At 45.5% G+C, this 15,230-nt stretch overlaps 1 protein-coding gene across 11 annotated transcripts in view; it reads left to right on the top strand.

Annotated features, from left to right (window-relative positions):
* DUSP26 (dual specificity phosphatase 26) overlaps positions 1-15,230 on the top strand; it is a 64,793-nt gene that overhangs the window by 27,216 nt on the left and 22,347 nt on the right. For 7 of the 11 annotated variants that reach the window (XM_080370196.1, XM_080370194.1, XM_080370192.1 and 4 more), the window contains exon 2: positions 372-8,317. The exons of 1 other annotated variant lie outside the window; for it this stretch is intronic. The gene's annotated coding sequence lies outside the window, so the exon portion shown is untranslated. The remainder of the gene's footprint in view (positions 1-371; positions 8,318-15,230) is intronic. 3 more of the 11 variants (XM_080370197.1, XM_080370190.1, XM_080370191.1) reach the window with 2 other exon arrangements.

Here is a 15,230-nt window from a genome sequence, read left to right as displayed (position 1 = left end):
GCTGGGATTTGGAGCTAATTAATTCAGCCACCTGTAATTTTTGTTCAGATGTGCTGTCTGCCTTTTCCTTAGATATATCATATGGTTTGGAAGGCTGCAAACAACAGGCAATGCTGGCCTGAATCATAATCCCCCTGTACTGCCCCCACCCCCACCCCCCACCCTTTTTTTAATCTTTCCTTTATTCTTTTTTTTTTTTTTTTTTTTTTTACGCTTTTTCCTGTTTCTTCTTCTTTTCTTCCATCTTTCTCCTGCTGCTCTCTCCCTCTTCTGGGTCCTTACTCAAAAGAAGCCCAGCCGAAAAAAAAAAATATCTGACATTCAGTAAGTGATTCAGCTCCGCATGAACGGAACGGTCTTGTTCCCTTCAGGGCTGTCTGCAGAATGTTGCTCCCAGTGCCCATCCCAGTCTCCCTGGCTGGTTACATCTAAGCACAGAAGATTCAGTGCCGAGTGTTCCTGTTGGGAGCAAGGCTTCAGGTGATAAATATTGCAAGATCTAGAAAACCCAGAAGTCCTGTCCTGATTTCTTCCCCTTGGCAGCAAAAGGATGGAAGAAGAACGAAAAGATAATTAGTTCGGAGTTTTCAGAAATGAAATGGAAAAGGTTAGTTCATTCCCTTCTAATGCCAAGTGAAAGCTTGGGCTTAAACTATCCAAGCTGCAAGGTTCTGCCGCCAGTGAATGTGTCTGCTTGCTTGTTCACAAAACACCCTCTGCTTTTTTGTTCCTGTAAAAATAATGCCTTGCAATAACTAAAGCTGGAGTCAGTTTTCCCACATCTGTAGAGCCTGGAGCTGTGATTTTTTATGACTGCTTTTCATATTACATTAGCGCCAAGTGAGCCTGGGAGCCTCATTCTACTGGGTGCTGCACACAGAGGCAGCAGGGAGGCAGCTGCAGCCCGAGCAGCTTGCAGCCCGAGGCCTCCGGCCAGAAACGAGCTCTCTGCAGCAGTTCTGGGCATTCGTGCAGAGGCTTAATGGCTTCAGTGGGAGCGCCATACTGAGGAAAGGTGTCTCTTCAGATCTTATGCAGGCCCGGAGGCTAACGGGTATATGAAAAAATGAAGAGGGATGGAAGATGGCAGAGCAACAGGAAGAAGGTAGTGTTGTTGTATTGCTTACCTTTACATCCAGCTTTTAGGTGCCTAATAGAGATGCACTAAACCAATCAACAGTTTTAAGGCTCACCTCATCCTCTGCCTGGCCAGTGTGAGCAGGATTGTGAGTTTCTGAGCTAGTCTGTTTGTATTTCCAAATCCCCACCAGATTTACCTTGATTTTAGAAGGGAAAATGATCAGTCTTTGCAGGATTTCCTAGTTCAATCCTTGTTTTCCCAGGCTTTTAAGGATGGCTGGTAATAAAACTTCCCCTAAACCATGTTTGTCATTTCACTTTACATAAATCAGTAGCAAACTAGAGAAAATCCTACAGCTGCAAGCCCTTTCACATGGTTTGGAGGTCTCTCTTGCAAATATGTCCTATTGTTCCTGCCTGATCTTAGGTGTGCCTGGTAGACTCAGGTGTATGAAAACTCTTCTTTGTCTCCTGCTACCTTAGCAAGCATCCACTTATATTCTTGTCTCATGCAATTAGGCGGCAGAGCTGTAGTTTCTGGTGCTGGCAGCTGTTCATTAACATTGTCATCCATGCTTGGGTCTGTCTTGAGGACTCGGGTTGAAGCACTTTGATACTGGTATAGTCAGACTGCTAATGCATGCTACCACTGTTTCTCTTGCAGAAATCCTTCTTTTGAAGGTACAGAGAGGCCACCCAGGTTGTTTCGATTGAAGGTCAGGGGACATCTGCAAGTGGTAGCAACAAATAGGCCAAAAGGACCCTGGAGCTCACAGGCCATTGCTGTTTGAATGAGATAAAGTTATAACTATTTAACATTCCTGGGTGTGAAATTAGAATGATCACATAATCTCCTTAGTCTCTGACTACAGGTCCAGCATGGGAATATGAAACTTAATTGGTATTTTCTTATCAATACACTCAAGTTGAGGGATTAAGGATAAGACTCTTAATACAACCTGAATTTTTGGAAGATGCTTCTGATTTTAGTGTGATCAAAGAAGCATCACTGGTGCAGAGGGAGCCTGAAGAGAACATGTGCAGGAACATGAACGTCAGTTCTCAGGATGCACATACTCCGTACACATGATCCTACCCGTGCTGTTCTTCACCCACACACCTAAGGTACAGGCTGTGCAAAATGTCTCAATCAGTAACACAGACAGGTAGGAAATGCAAATGCGTTGTTGGTTGGTCTCTAGGTAGTTTTTTAGGTATTTTTATTGGTATAACAGTGCTTTAAATGATGTTCCATAAAAAAGATCTGTGACCATGTGAATATATACACAAAGGACTCCTGTTGATTGCTCTGGTTTTATTTGCTGTATAAAGTTAAGGGCATGGTTAAAAACTTTACTGAACAGTGATGATAAGATGAATCCCCTTAATGCATGCTAAAAGATGCATTACAACCACACAGCGCATCTCCTCTGTTGTCTCCTAAATACAGCGTCGTGAGTTACCGTGTTAATGCAAAACTCTTGCTGCCCTAACAAATAAAGAGTGGCAGGTATAATATACCATCAACCCAGTCCCAGAGCACCAGCTGCTGGCTTTGTCAGGGTGACCTGGAGCAACAACAGGATGTGTGAATGGTGTATTTTCCTCCGATTAAGTGCAAGCTCAGGGCTCCTTGGAGTACATTAGTGTGCAGGAATGCCCTCTGTGTGAGACTGCCTGCCAGCACACATCCATGTCCGTCTTCATTTACAGTGAAAGGCAGAGGTTTGTACCTTCTGTGGTAGTAAATGGGCAAATAGGACTGCAATAACCAAATCTGCAGTTCTTTTCTGTTATGGGAGCTCTTCCTATTTGTTCCCTCCCTGTCAGCTCCAAGCTGCATTTCTCTCTTCATTATGTCAGCTATAACTATATATCTCAACCCTCCTTCCTGGCTCCCCCTTGTTCCCTAGAGCTTTTCTTGTGAAGTTCTTGTATTTCATTCTTTCTTAACTGCAGCGATGTCCTCTGCCTGACCATCAACCTTAGAAGTTGAATGGATATAAGGAAATACTGCTATATAGGGGGATATTTCCATCACCTTGCTCTCTAAAATGTCTGGGTTCAAAGCACGTCTCCATAGACTCATAGTTGCAAGACAAATTCCTCTCGTGAGCAATTCAGAGCCAGACCTAGCTTAGGAGCAGAAGCAGCTTGGAGTGAGGAGGAGCCGACCATATCAGTTTAATAATTATCCCTGTGTGAATGAGAACTTCTGTGCAGGCACCCCTGAGTGCAGAGATGATAAGACAATTGTATCGTAGCATATATACTCACTGGGCTGTGTCTTCTCTTTAAAACATTCAGTGTTGAAGGCAGTTTGAGACTGACAGAGCCATAGTCCAGATGGTGACCTAATCCAGCCTGTGAATTTCAGTGGGTCCTGCATTAGCATGAATTGGGCCTGATTTTCCTCTCACAGCACTGTGTATCAGAAGTATTTACAGTTGTGTATTCCCACATTGTAACCAGCAGAAGAGCTGTACTTTATATTCTCGGCTTCAGTGGCTGAAAGGGTAGAAAGCGAAGAGGGTGTTTTATTCCTAGAACTCAAAGCATTTACAATTTTCTTCATTTTACAGATGGAAGTGGGGACACACGGAGGGGCATGACTGCATATTTTAAGGGTGTCATATATGAAGTCAGTAGTAATCTGGGAAGATTCTCATAAATCCCAAGACCAAGCAGTATTAGAGAGACCAGAGGAAACGCCTTGCAGTAAACTGCAAACACCTCCTTTCCAGGGAGCCAGAATCCCATCAAACTCAGGCAGCCACCAGTACTGTTCTTGGCACCATGGTGCCAAGTCTCCTGAAATTGCCATGCTGCTTAATCCTTCGTGCCTAGCATAACAAGATGCTTAATTAAATGTACTGTTTCCTCTTCCAAGTAACGTTTCAGGAGTAAATGGAACCCTTGGCCTCGATGAACAGGCCATTTTGTGTGTAGTTATTAGAGTCAGTTTGTGAAATGAGCTTGCTGTGCTGCAGAGGTGGTTACGGCAATGCAGCTGTCAAAGACAGCGCTGGGATCGCAGAGGGCAGAGGTGAGGCCGCCCAGGGCAGCCTCCCTGCTCCGACAAGGTGCAGCCTGGAAAACCTCCAGTCCCGGGATGCAATAGTGTCCCAGTCCAGCCCCAGTCACTCCGGTTGGAGCCTGACAAAGCAGGACTTTGTTACTCATGAGACCAGTAACAGGACATGTCACATCACTGTGCAGGGCTGCGTGAGCCCACCCAGGCTGTGCTGTCATCAGCCTCCTTTAAATTAACTTTCCTTCTCTGTGTGGGATAGCATCAAACTCCTGAAATTAGGAGCCTGGTGATACCTGGCTCCTTGGGGGGTGATACCTGTTTTTAGAGCGCTGCCAGCACAGGTGAAGTGTTCAACTGGTGAAAACTAAACCTGTGTGGGAAAACAACACCACGTCTCTGCACGGTGCAGAGCTGTCAGGTTATGCCTACAGCTGTAAGCGTGCTTTGCCCACACTCGGGGCCAGCTGGATGTGAGCCAGGCCTCAAGTGGAAGCCGTACAGAGGTACTGGTGCAGTGCCAGCACCGGGCTAGTAAACTCTTCTGAGAGGCTGGGAATATTACGCTGGGCTCAGCATCACTCTAAAACTGGTCCACCTCGTTTGGACTGGAGCTGGCTCACACCTGCCTGTAGCTGACCCTGTAGATACTCCTTTAAATCCATCATTTGCATGCTAGTTCTCTGCATAACGATGCATCTCACCCAGCGTAATTACTGTCCAACTCGGTCCTTAAGGTCAGAAGCTGGTTCCGAGGAGTTAAAAGTATACCCGGGAAACTCTGGGTGAGCTGGTATGCACAGGCTCAGGCGCTATCTGGAATAGTTCAGTTCAGGAGGCTGCACTTAATTAAAACTGCAAAATGGAACAATTAGCTGAGACTTGAAGATTTCCTACAGCCTCAGCTGAGTGTAACGGGTGTTTTCTAATCTCTCTATTTATCTTATTGTTAATCTGTAGCTATCAATTAAAATAATTCTCCAAACTTTGATGGGTACATTTGGGAACTACTCAGATAACAACAGAATCATTTAACTTTTTGTTTGTGAAGCTTAATTTGCCTTTACTTTTTCCAGTGCTTGCCATTTTTAAAGGGAGTTTGTGCTTTGATCTCAGACCTGGTATGTTACGGAGGATGCAGCTGGGGTACCAATGCTGGCTAGGCTGGCAGAAAAGGCAGAAGTATAATTTATGGCAGTTTTCAGAAGCTGTAGTAACTGCCAGTCATGCTGATAGTTTTAGTCAGTTGTGGAAAACCATGCAGCAGAGTCTTGGGCCAGGAAAAAGCAGTTGAGGTATGGAGCCTTTGAAGTCTGAAAATTGATTTTCTTCAAAAGGAAAGAAGCTTCCTATCAGCTCACAGCTACAGTCATGGGCAGTGGTGGCTTTTTCCTGTAGTCACAGTTCAAATCCAGACTAAGAGTTAAAGAATAAATAGTGTGTAATGCTTAGTCAGTTACAAGGCATTACTTTAGGTCCATTTTCTGCTTGTCAGGCAGGGGGCATCTAATTGAATTGGCACTGGTGGGAAACTATATTGCCAGTTCAGGGTGTCACAAACTTCTGCTGATGCAAGGAAGCACAGCTCAGTAATTTTGCTAACATGTCACCCTGTCAGTGCATCCCAGGCCACCTTGCAGGGAGGCTCTCTGGGCTCGGGGAAGATTTAAGTCATGCCGTTCTGTCCTGGATCACCCTGTTTGCCTTGTAACAGGGCTGGCAGTTCTGGTGCATGTGCATTTTGTTTTAATCCAATGTAGACTCTGTTCTTTCAGGCCATTTCATGCAAATTGCTGGGCAGGCAGAAATAATCTGTATTGTCTGCTGGCCTCAGGCAGTGCTCAGAGCTGTAGCGCAGGGACAACAGCTCTCCCTCCCTGCCCCCTCTCAGTGGAGCCCTCCAGTTCCACCGTAGCATTTGATTCAATAATCATGAATATACTGTGGGAAGAGTTGACCTTTGCAGCGACCCTTCACGCACAAAGCTTGTGTTCTAGCTGAGAGCTGCATTTTTGTTTTTAGCATGAGTTTTAAGCACTCTAATTAAATCAGGGACCTGGTTTAATAATCCTAGTTGGCTCAGGCAGCTGAGGCAATTCGTTCACAGTTGCTTTATTAATGCAGCAGTAATCTCCAGGTTGGGAGTTCACCTCTTTATTCATTCATCCAGTTCTTTGGGAATGGGGAATGATTTTCAAAGCACCACATGCTCTGGCTGGGAAGGCCCAGCCTGCAGCCCAGTGCACAGAATTAAAGCACTTGCCCAAAGAGGGCAGAGAAGGATGGAGCAAGGAAACTGCACTGACAATTTTCCATCAGGCTTTCACATTTTGTATTTCCACATCACCCAGCATAGTTCAGGTCCATTAAGTCCTGAATCTAAGCTCCTGGGCACCCACTACAATTAATAAATCTATTGCCACCTGTCACCATTGTTTAGAGGCAAGCCTAGCAAAACACTGACCAGTTTTTGAGATGAAAATCATATTGTTCTCTAAGTCGTAAGTATGTAGCTTGGACTACTGAGCTTCCTGTATGTGGCTTAGATTAGAATTTATTCTAGTATCCTCCCTGTAAAACTGTATATTCATCCGATGTCTGACGCAGTTTGCACACACTAGGGTGTAAACCAGGAGCTGCTCAATTCAGATTGACAGCTACGCCACATAAAAATTGACATGAGCAAAAGGAGAATCAGTCCCCTGTGTATTTTCAAGGTGTAGAATGAAAAGCCTTTCAAAATGCTGCATAATATACAACATAGCGAGTATACAGGATGGTTTGATTTTTCTTGGTTCTCCAAAATATATAAGAGGATAGAGGTATAAAAAGAAAAAATATGCATTGCTCAATACATGGAAACTATATCATAGAGTGGTTCTAAGGCAGATACATTTTCTTAGATGACACCATTTTCTTAGTAAAATATCTGACATCTCAAGTGCTATAAATCATCATTGCTGTGTTGACACAAGTGAAGCTGCATTGATTTACACCAGCCAACGATCTGGCCTTTATTCATTATTGTGGCCTCAAATTAATCCCTCTGGAGAAAAACAGAGAAGTTTGGGAAGTTGGGCTAGTTTGTTGTGTATGTGTTTTCAGTCAAGACAACTTCCAGAAACTCAGATAAAGAAAAACATTCAAATGAGGCAAAGATGAGTAATTGACGATCACAACTGTGATTATAAGGTATAATTACAATTAGCTGCACAAGAGTGTTAATCATGAAAATAATTACATGTCAGCTGTTTCCAAAAGAAAAGAGAATGTAATTAAGTGGCTCAAATGGGTGACAAAAACATAGCACAGGAGTGACAGAGATGGTGTTGGCAGAAGGGGAACAGGAGTGTGCTTTGAAGCAAAGTCCACTGGATATTTGCTATTACCTCTCAAGCCTTTCCAAAGAAAGAAAAGCAGGGAGTCAAGCTCATAGCTCTAATAATGGGCTGCTTAGGTTGATTGAGCCAATTTTAATGCCACTAGAAAAGGGGAGAAAAGGAATCTCAGCATTACAGCTACTGGATTTCTCATCTCTGTTAGGTTAGGGCTGTCTTTTATTTCTTCTGCAGTGGAATTAAGATCAGGCCAGTCCTCAAGCCACCTCTCCTCTACTAGATGCTACTACCAAATGAAGCTTCTTGTTTTGTCCCACAAAATCAGGCTTGAGGCAGCCATGCAATTTTTAGAAGATATTTATACAGCAAGTCTTTTTTACTTTTCATGGGGTTGTTTTAGCTGGCTGTACTGGGAGCTTGGTTTTGGTCCTTTCCCTCTTTTTTGCTTAGACAGGCTACTTCTTGTTCTAACTGGTGTTGGGTGAATCAAATATTACAGCCTCCAGAGCAGGTCATTGTGCCACAGGATATCTGTCAGAAAACCCAACCGTCCATTCCCTTACACACACATCGTGAATTATAGAAAGCTCTCTTCAGGGAGTGAGGGTGGCAGGGTCCTGTAATTTATCTTGCATGAAATGAGCTTGTTTGAATGGACTGGAAAAGCCAAGCCATTAATTTAGAATAGCTTCTGGACTCTGCAGTGCAATTCCATTCTACATATCCACTACCATAAAAGTTATGAGATTTTAATACCCTTTCCTTTTTTTTTTTTTTATTTTGTCCTCCTGCAGAGCCAGTGCTAGCTGCTTCAGTTGCATGTTTCTGAATGCTTCCTTCACCTCACCAGTCGCGTGTGAACAATTGAGTAAGTTTACTTAGTGTAAATCCTCTTCTTTAAACTCATTAAAGTGTGCCAAGCCTCTCCAAGAGTCGTTTGACGAACTCCCCTGAGTAGCAAAGTAGTGTTTCTTATGATTATTATTGCTATTATTATTTTTCTCTCAGCTCCATCTGTAATGTAAACACTATTATGTTTTAATTATCTGTTTGAAAAGGAGATTTAAAAGTGAATCCCACAGGAACCTGGCCAGCATACACAATAGAAACCCTCTCGAGAGTCACTCGGTAGGTGAAATCTCACATGGGAGGCACCAAAGATGCACTGGAAGGAACAGAGCTGAATGTCATGGCCATCCCATACCCACAGTCTTTTATCCCATAGAAGTGGGACTGAAAGCTGATGGATCACTCCCCCCAAGAGGGCGTTTTTCCAAGTCTGTTCTCAGGTGTGTGTTAGGGGAAGGAAAGTGCTGGCAAAAGGATGTTTCTCGACATTTGGTAAAGGGATTGTCACCCATTCAGCAGAGAAGGGACTCGGGAACTAAAGGAACATCATCGTAAAGACGAGGGAATGAAAATGTGTTGGTTGCCATGGTGCCTTGTCTCAGACAAGATGATAATAGCAAGTATGAGATCATGCAGACAGTGTACCTCTGCAGACCCCATACAGATCACCAGCTGGAGATCTGGTGTTCATGGCCAGCTTTTCAGATCCCTTTTTCCTCCCTTGCTCTTAAGCCAGCTCTGTCCTCTCCCCTGTTGTGCCCTACCTACAAAGGGAACTGGGAGTCGCTGCTCTTTGCTGGTTTTCCTCCCCTTTCTCATGCTTAGGACTGTGGTTTAGTGTGCAGGATCTGGCAGGAGGCACTTGGACTTACCCAAGTAAAGGAAATAGGAAGGATAAGTCATTAGGACAGGTGACCAAAGGGCGTGCAAATGTATTCATGAATTAAAAATGCTGCCAAAAGGAAAGGCACACCGAGGGAGTGAAGTCAGATCAAACCCAAGACGGGAATGAATTGTTGCAAAACCTGAAAAACATCTCTCTCTCACTTTTTAAGCTTGAAGTAAACTCAGCTTTGTGACCCCTTTTCACACCCCTTCATTGGTACGAATCTCTCTGCCAGTCCTCCTCCGCAATGTAATCACTCCACTGTTTAATGTTCTGCATTTTCCATTATCGCTAATCTCCTCAAATGAAAGGCAGGAACCCAGGCTGCTCCTCTGCCCGTGCCAGAGCCAATGTGCTAATTGCAGCCCTCCTGCCTGCCAGGACTGGGGGAGGTGGGTTCCCTCCCACACAGCAGTCTCCTCCTGACCACCCCCTGTGCTGACCACAGTGAAAGCACCTGTAGGGAGGACGGATAGCAATGCATAACAGTCTTCTGGACTGCAAAGCTCTTCTTCCCCTTCCCGTGCTCCAGAGAGGTCAGCAGCCCCCTGAGAAGGTCCTGTAACATTATGACTTACATGTGACCAGAACACCTTAAAACTAAAGGGTTCCCAGAAACTCGGAAGAGGCCCTCCTGCATCTGGCAAATCCACAAAGCTTTGAATTCCTCTGGGAGGAATGACACTGTGAAGATGTGAGATGAGAATATTAACACCCCCAAGGTTACCAAATAAAAAAAATTGATTTTTAATAACTCTAACCATCTCTTCAGCTTTCATTAGTCTCCTCTTTGGCTTTATAGTGCTGGGCATGAAGAATATGAGGATTTGAAGAATTAACTGAATTAATGAGGGCTGATTATTAATGTTCAGAGTTCAATAAAAAAGGGAGAGAGAGAAATAAAGCACAAAAAAATGAGCTGAAAATAAGGATAATCTTTCATTTCCCCCAAAATGAGGTACATTGAATTATTGCTATACTTAAAACTGAAGCACCAAAGGAATGGAAATAAATACCTCCCATTAGCTATTGGAGGACCTGTGAAATTTCCTGCAAGCAAATGTCCGAGTCAGGGGAAGAGGATGATAATGAGGAAATGGTATTGAAGACTGCCAGTGAGGCTTTGGGCAACTCCTTCTGGACCAGACTTTGAAAACCACTCAGCACTGTGGCCAGATCACCAGAGAACCCAGTGCCACTTCTGCCCCGCCCGCCGATTGTAGGGGATCCTGGAGTTGCGAGAACCTGGTCCATAATCACAATCTGTTTGGATGTTCAACTCCTCCAAAGGTTTTAGCATTCCATGTTGTAGAAGGCCTGCTCCTTTGCCACCTGTGAGTATCTGACCAGTAATTCATCTGCAATGAGAGTTGTATGGACAGAACTGTTAGTGCTCCGATGTGTTTAGGTTGCAAAATCTTCAAGAGGGGGATTGTTTCTGGAAGTCTGAACTCAGTCCAGGCCTACAGTCACAACTGTAGCACAGATATTGCTAACAGTAATCCCTGCCTTCCCTCTATCCCAAAGTCCTAACCAGCTTTGCCTTTACATGCAAAGCAAAGCACTTAATTATCTGCATAGAAAGAAAGACAGAATTGACTGCCATTGCTCCTTCTCCATGGGTGGGATCGTCCAGGATTGTCAGGGCTAATGGTAATTGATGTTTCCTTTCACACCTGCTCTCTTTCCTGCTTTATTAAGCCTCTGCAAACACTGTGGTCTCTGGGGAAACAGTGGGAGTGGAGGAGGAAGCCTGTGGAAGAGAACAATTCCGGTTGTTCAGCACAGCGCTTTGCTAAATTGCATTCAGCCTCTTTTGCAGAGTAATAAAGTGTTGTCTGAAAGGCAGCATGGAGTTTTAATTTTCTCATTGTCAATGGATGCTGTAATCACATAATTAACAAAGTGCGGGAGATAGTCATTTAAAGCAAGCCGAGAAAGCCAGGACATGAAGCAGATGCTTGGGGGAGTAGAACAACTTTTATTTGAGCTCTTCTAGACCTGGAGACCTTTTTAGTACTTGAAAGATGGAGGAATCGCATTTGGAAAACAGCAGTAGTTAAAAGGAGTGTGTGCTTCAGTCTGCTATTTTATCCCTGTACTAACTTAAAAATACAAGGGTTAAGCTTTCCCTGCATTGCCCCGATCTGAGAGTCTGGGGTACGCAGTGAGGGGTAGATCCTAACATCCAGCACTGGCTGCAGGGGACACTGATCGCTATGGTCCTACAGCCTTAAATCTCGTGCTGTTTTTTTCTCCTGCAACTTCAAGGTTTCTCCCTACCCCAGCAGTCTTCACCATCTCTATTTTTCACAGCCACTGCACTTCTACCAACGTTTATGACGGGTTGGACAGAGCCCTGACTGCTTTATATTACAATGACACCAATGTTTCTTCTGCTGTGGTTTTGTGTTTTTTCTCAGAAGCAAGCAAAGGGCTTTTTGGACCAAATAGCAGCAGTGCCTCCCGCTCCTGACAGAGCTGTGAGGGTGTCGGGTTTGTCATGGCACCGGCACGGCCACAGCCACTACGTGTCATATCAGAGTAATCAACAATCTTTGGAGAGACAGCAGGCAGTGATGCGTAACCACTAACTTCTCATACTCTCCGATTAGCAGTAGGCAGCTGATGACTTTTTCAAAGTAACTCTAATAACCCAGCGCCCAGACCGTAGGCACAAACGTGGCAGCTGCATGCAGGCAGGTCCCGCTCGCGGCCCTGGAGCCGTCTGACAGAGGGCAATGGCTCCTGTGCCTCAGCCTTGGCCTGGGGGCAGAATTTCTAGAGCTGAAGTGAGTGCAGTGGTCTCTCCTCCTCACCTCATGGCTTTGCCAAGTGCCAAGACCACTCGAATGTTTCACCGCAGAGCTGCCTGCCTGCCTGCCTGCCTGCCTGCCTGCTGCCTAAACACCCTTGGGCTGCCGCAGCGCCCGGTGCCTGCTCGGCTGTGTGGGTGCTGGGCGTGGACCAGGGCTTGCAGCTGCTGAAGACGAGACCAATTCTGTCACTGCGCCTCTGCTCTGCAGTGCCCTTCCTCGGTGCGGGCTGAGGGCTGGAGAGGATCAGCCCATGCTGTGCCCGGCAGCCTCCATAAAGCATCCTCTTCCTAGCCTCCCTCTTTCTATTAATTTGTAGATATTTTAGGGTGAGGAAATGTAATCTGTCTGCACGGAAAAGTTTCTTCCTCAGTGGCTGCTGACCAAAGAAAGAGACTGTCTGGAGGAAGCAGGGAGGTACTATTTTTTATGCAGGAAATGCCTCCCTAAGTCTGGGAACCCAGTAAACAATCACAGCAATGGAAGGATCCTGGAGATTTAGAGATGCAAGAGTGCTGACAGAGGCTAAGCTTGACCCATTTATCTCTCAGCCCCTCTCAGCATATTTAGCAGCAGCTAAGAAGCACCTCGCAAAATTGAAACCAGTGAATTTAAATGATAGCCTCTTCTGTTCTGGCTTTTTAATTTCACATCCTTTGGATACTCCCCTCCCCACTTTGAAACACGGAGTCCTCTTTGTCTCCAGTGATATACTAGGTGTCCACCCCCACCTCCACACCGCTGAACTGGAAATTGTTTACAAAGTGGACATTACAGGTCTGCTGACTTTAATTAGGAGGAGATACCAGGTTACAGGTCGCAGGCAGGGAGTGCAGACTTTGGGAGGAAGTGTGGCTTGAGGGCTTGGTTTATGGACCAAAGTGAGCTCAAGGAAACATTGCAGATAATCAAAGGGCACAGTGTTCCTCCAGATGTTTGCTGCTGTGAAGCTCCTTTAACTATCAGACCCCTTTTAAAGTACTTGTTTGCTTTATACCTCATTAACTGCGAGAGAAATCACCCAACAGAGCTCATAATTTTGTGCTCCTGACCTGTGGATGCTCTGTACTTATATGGCTTTGAAGAAACTGTCAGGATTGTGGTAGTATTTATAGTATGACTGTGTTTACAGACCCCAGCTGAGAACAAGACCTCAGTATGAGGCCTCATACTGTGGAAAATGTGTGAGGTATGAGCTTGGGGGCTTAAAAGCTGAAGGGACAAACAGGATTGCATAGGAGGTTGGTTCTGGAGAGCGATCCGGGTTTGACACCTTGGTAACAGGGCAAGACATTGGTGACTGTCCATAAGCATCAGAATAGAATTGAATGGAGCTGTGCAGAATTCCAGTATCTTATCAAGGCTTCAAGGCGTACCAGGATTTAATCATAGAATGGGTTGGGTTGGAAGGGACCTTAAACATCATCTAGTTCTAACCCCACTGCCACTGGCAGGGACCCCTCCCACCAGCCCAGGGTGCCCCCAGCCCCGTCCAACTGAGCCCTGGGCACTGCCAGGGATGGGGCACCCACAGTTGCTCCGGGCAGCCTGTGCCAGTGCCTTACCACTCTCATAGTGAAGAATTTCTTCGTTATATCTAATCTAAATCTACCTCTTTCAGTTTAAAGCCATTACCCCTTGTTCTAGCACTACATGCCCTTGTAAAATTCCCTTTCCACCTTTTTGTAGGCCCCTGTAGGTACTGGGAGGCTGGTCTAAGGTCTCCCCAGAGCCTCCTCCAGGCTGAACAACCCCAGCTCTTGCAGCCTGTCCTCATAGCAGAGGTGCTCCAGCCCTCCGATCGTCTTCACGGCCCTCCTCTGGACTTGCTCCAACAGGTCCATGTCCTCCTTATGTGGGGGGCCCAGAGCTGAACACAGAACTGCAGGTGGGGTCTCACCAGAGCAGAGGGGGAGAATCCCCTCCCTCAACTGCTGGCCGCGCTTCTTTTGATTCAGCCCAGGATACAATTGGCTTTCTGGGCTGCAAGTGCACATTGCTGGATCATGGTGGGCTTCTCATCAGCCAGAGCCCCCAAGTCCTCCTCAGGGCTGCTGTCAGTGCATTCTCTGCCCAGCCTGTGTTTGTGCCTGGGACTGCACCCAGATTATACACAGGTTTGAGACAGAGACCGCTAATGGAACTGCCCCTACAGTTAGTGGAGGGAAGTAGTTGCAATTCTTGCATAAATCACCTCTAGGAGACAACGTTACTACCTACTTGATATTACACCCCTAAATAGTATGTGATGCGCATGCCTCACTGCTGTCTTGAACTTGGCCATCATAGTTGGTGGTTCACCTCTCAGTGCCGCATTTAGCGTCTTGGGTGTAGGGCCAGGATCCAGACAAAGACCTCCAACACCTCATTTTTACCCGTAACATCACCACATCTCTGCAAAATTGATGCCAGATTTGTACACAAGCACAAATGCACTGGCTTGGTGGAGTGACTCCCAGTTTGAGGGGAGTAAATAAAAGGAACATTATGTCTGTGCATGCTGCATGCAGTCCCTGTTAAGATTTTTTTAAGGACTGTCACTGTCTGCAGTCGTCCTTCCAGATGGGGGAATAGGAGACCTTGCTGGTAGCTACAGTGCTAGCAGCAGTGCAGAGCTTGTCTCATCTGCAAGTCACTGCCTGCACAGCCCGCAGCCACCCACAACAGTAATTATTCACAGCTCTTTAAATTCCTTTTGTACTGCTCCACTGCAATTTTAAATCACTCCATCAGTTGTGACAGTTTATGAGAGCTGATGTGGCTCATCCTCTGGAACAGACAAGCGTGCATAGAAGCAATTATTCCATAAACTCCATTTTATTTTTCACCCAGTGTCTTCCCTGATCCTTAAGCCATTAAATATCAGCTGCTTTCCCTTTTTTCTTTTGCTTTTCCCTTGAGCAACTCCTGTCAGGAGGGCTGGAGCCCAAGTTATTTTTTTCATAACACCCCAGTGTGTTCACAGCTCCACCACTTCCCGACAAATGACAGGCTCCATATTGTGCCAGGGAAAGGTAAATTGTTAAGTGCATTTACTTCTGTTAACGCACTAGTCGACACAGTGCAGTCTCCTGTTTGAGCTGCCAGGCATCTGTATGATTTTTAAGCAGCTGTCACTTGGGTACCTTGGAAGGATGAACGGCACTCTGAAAATTCAGAGATGCGGGGAAAGGTGTTTGCTTATGTAGCTCCTGTAAAATGATGAGCCCTATTAATTAATCACTCCTTTT

Source organism: Falco punctatus (genome assembly GCF_963210335.1).
Source record: "Falco punctatus genome assembly, chromosome: 20".
Taxonomy (NCBI): domain Eukaryota; kingdom Metazoa; phylum Chordata; class Aves; order Falconiformes; family Falconidae; genus Falco; species Falco punctatus.
Note: the sequence above shows the minus strand (reverse complement) of the source record. Positions and strands in the feature narration are given on the sequence as shown.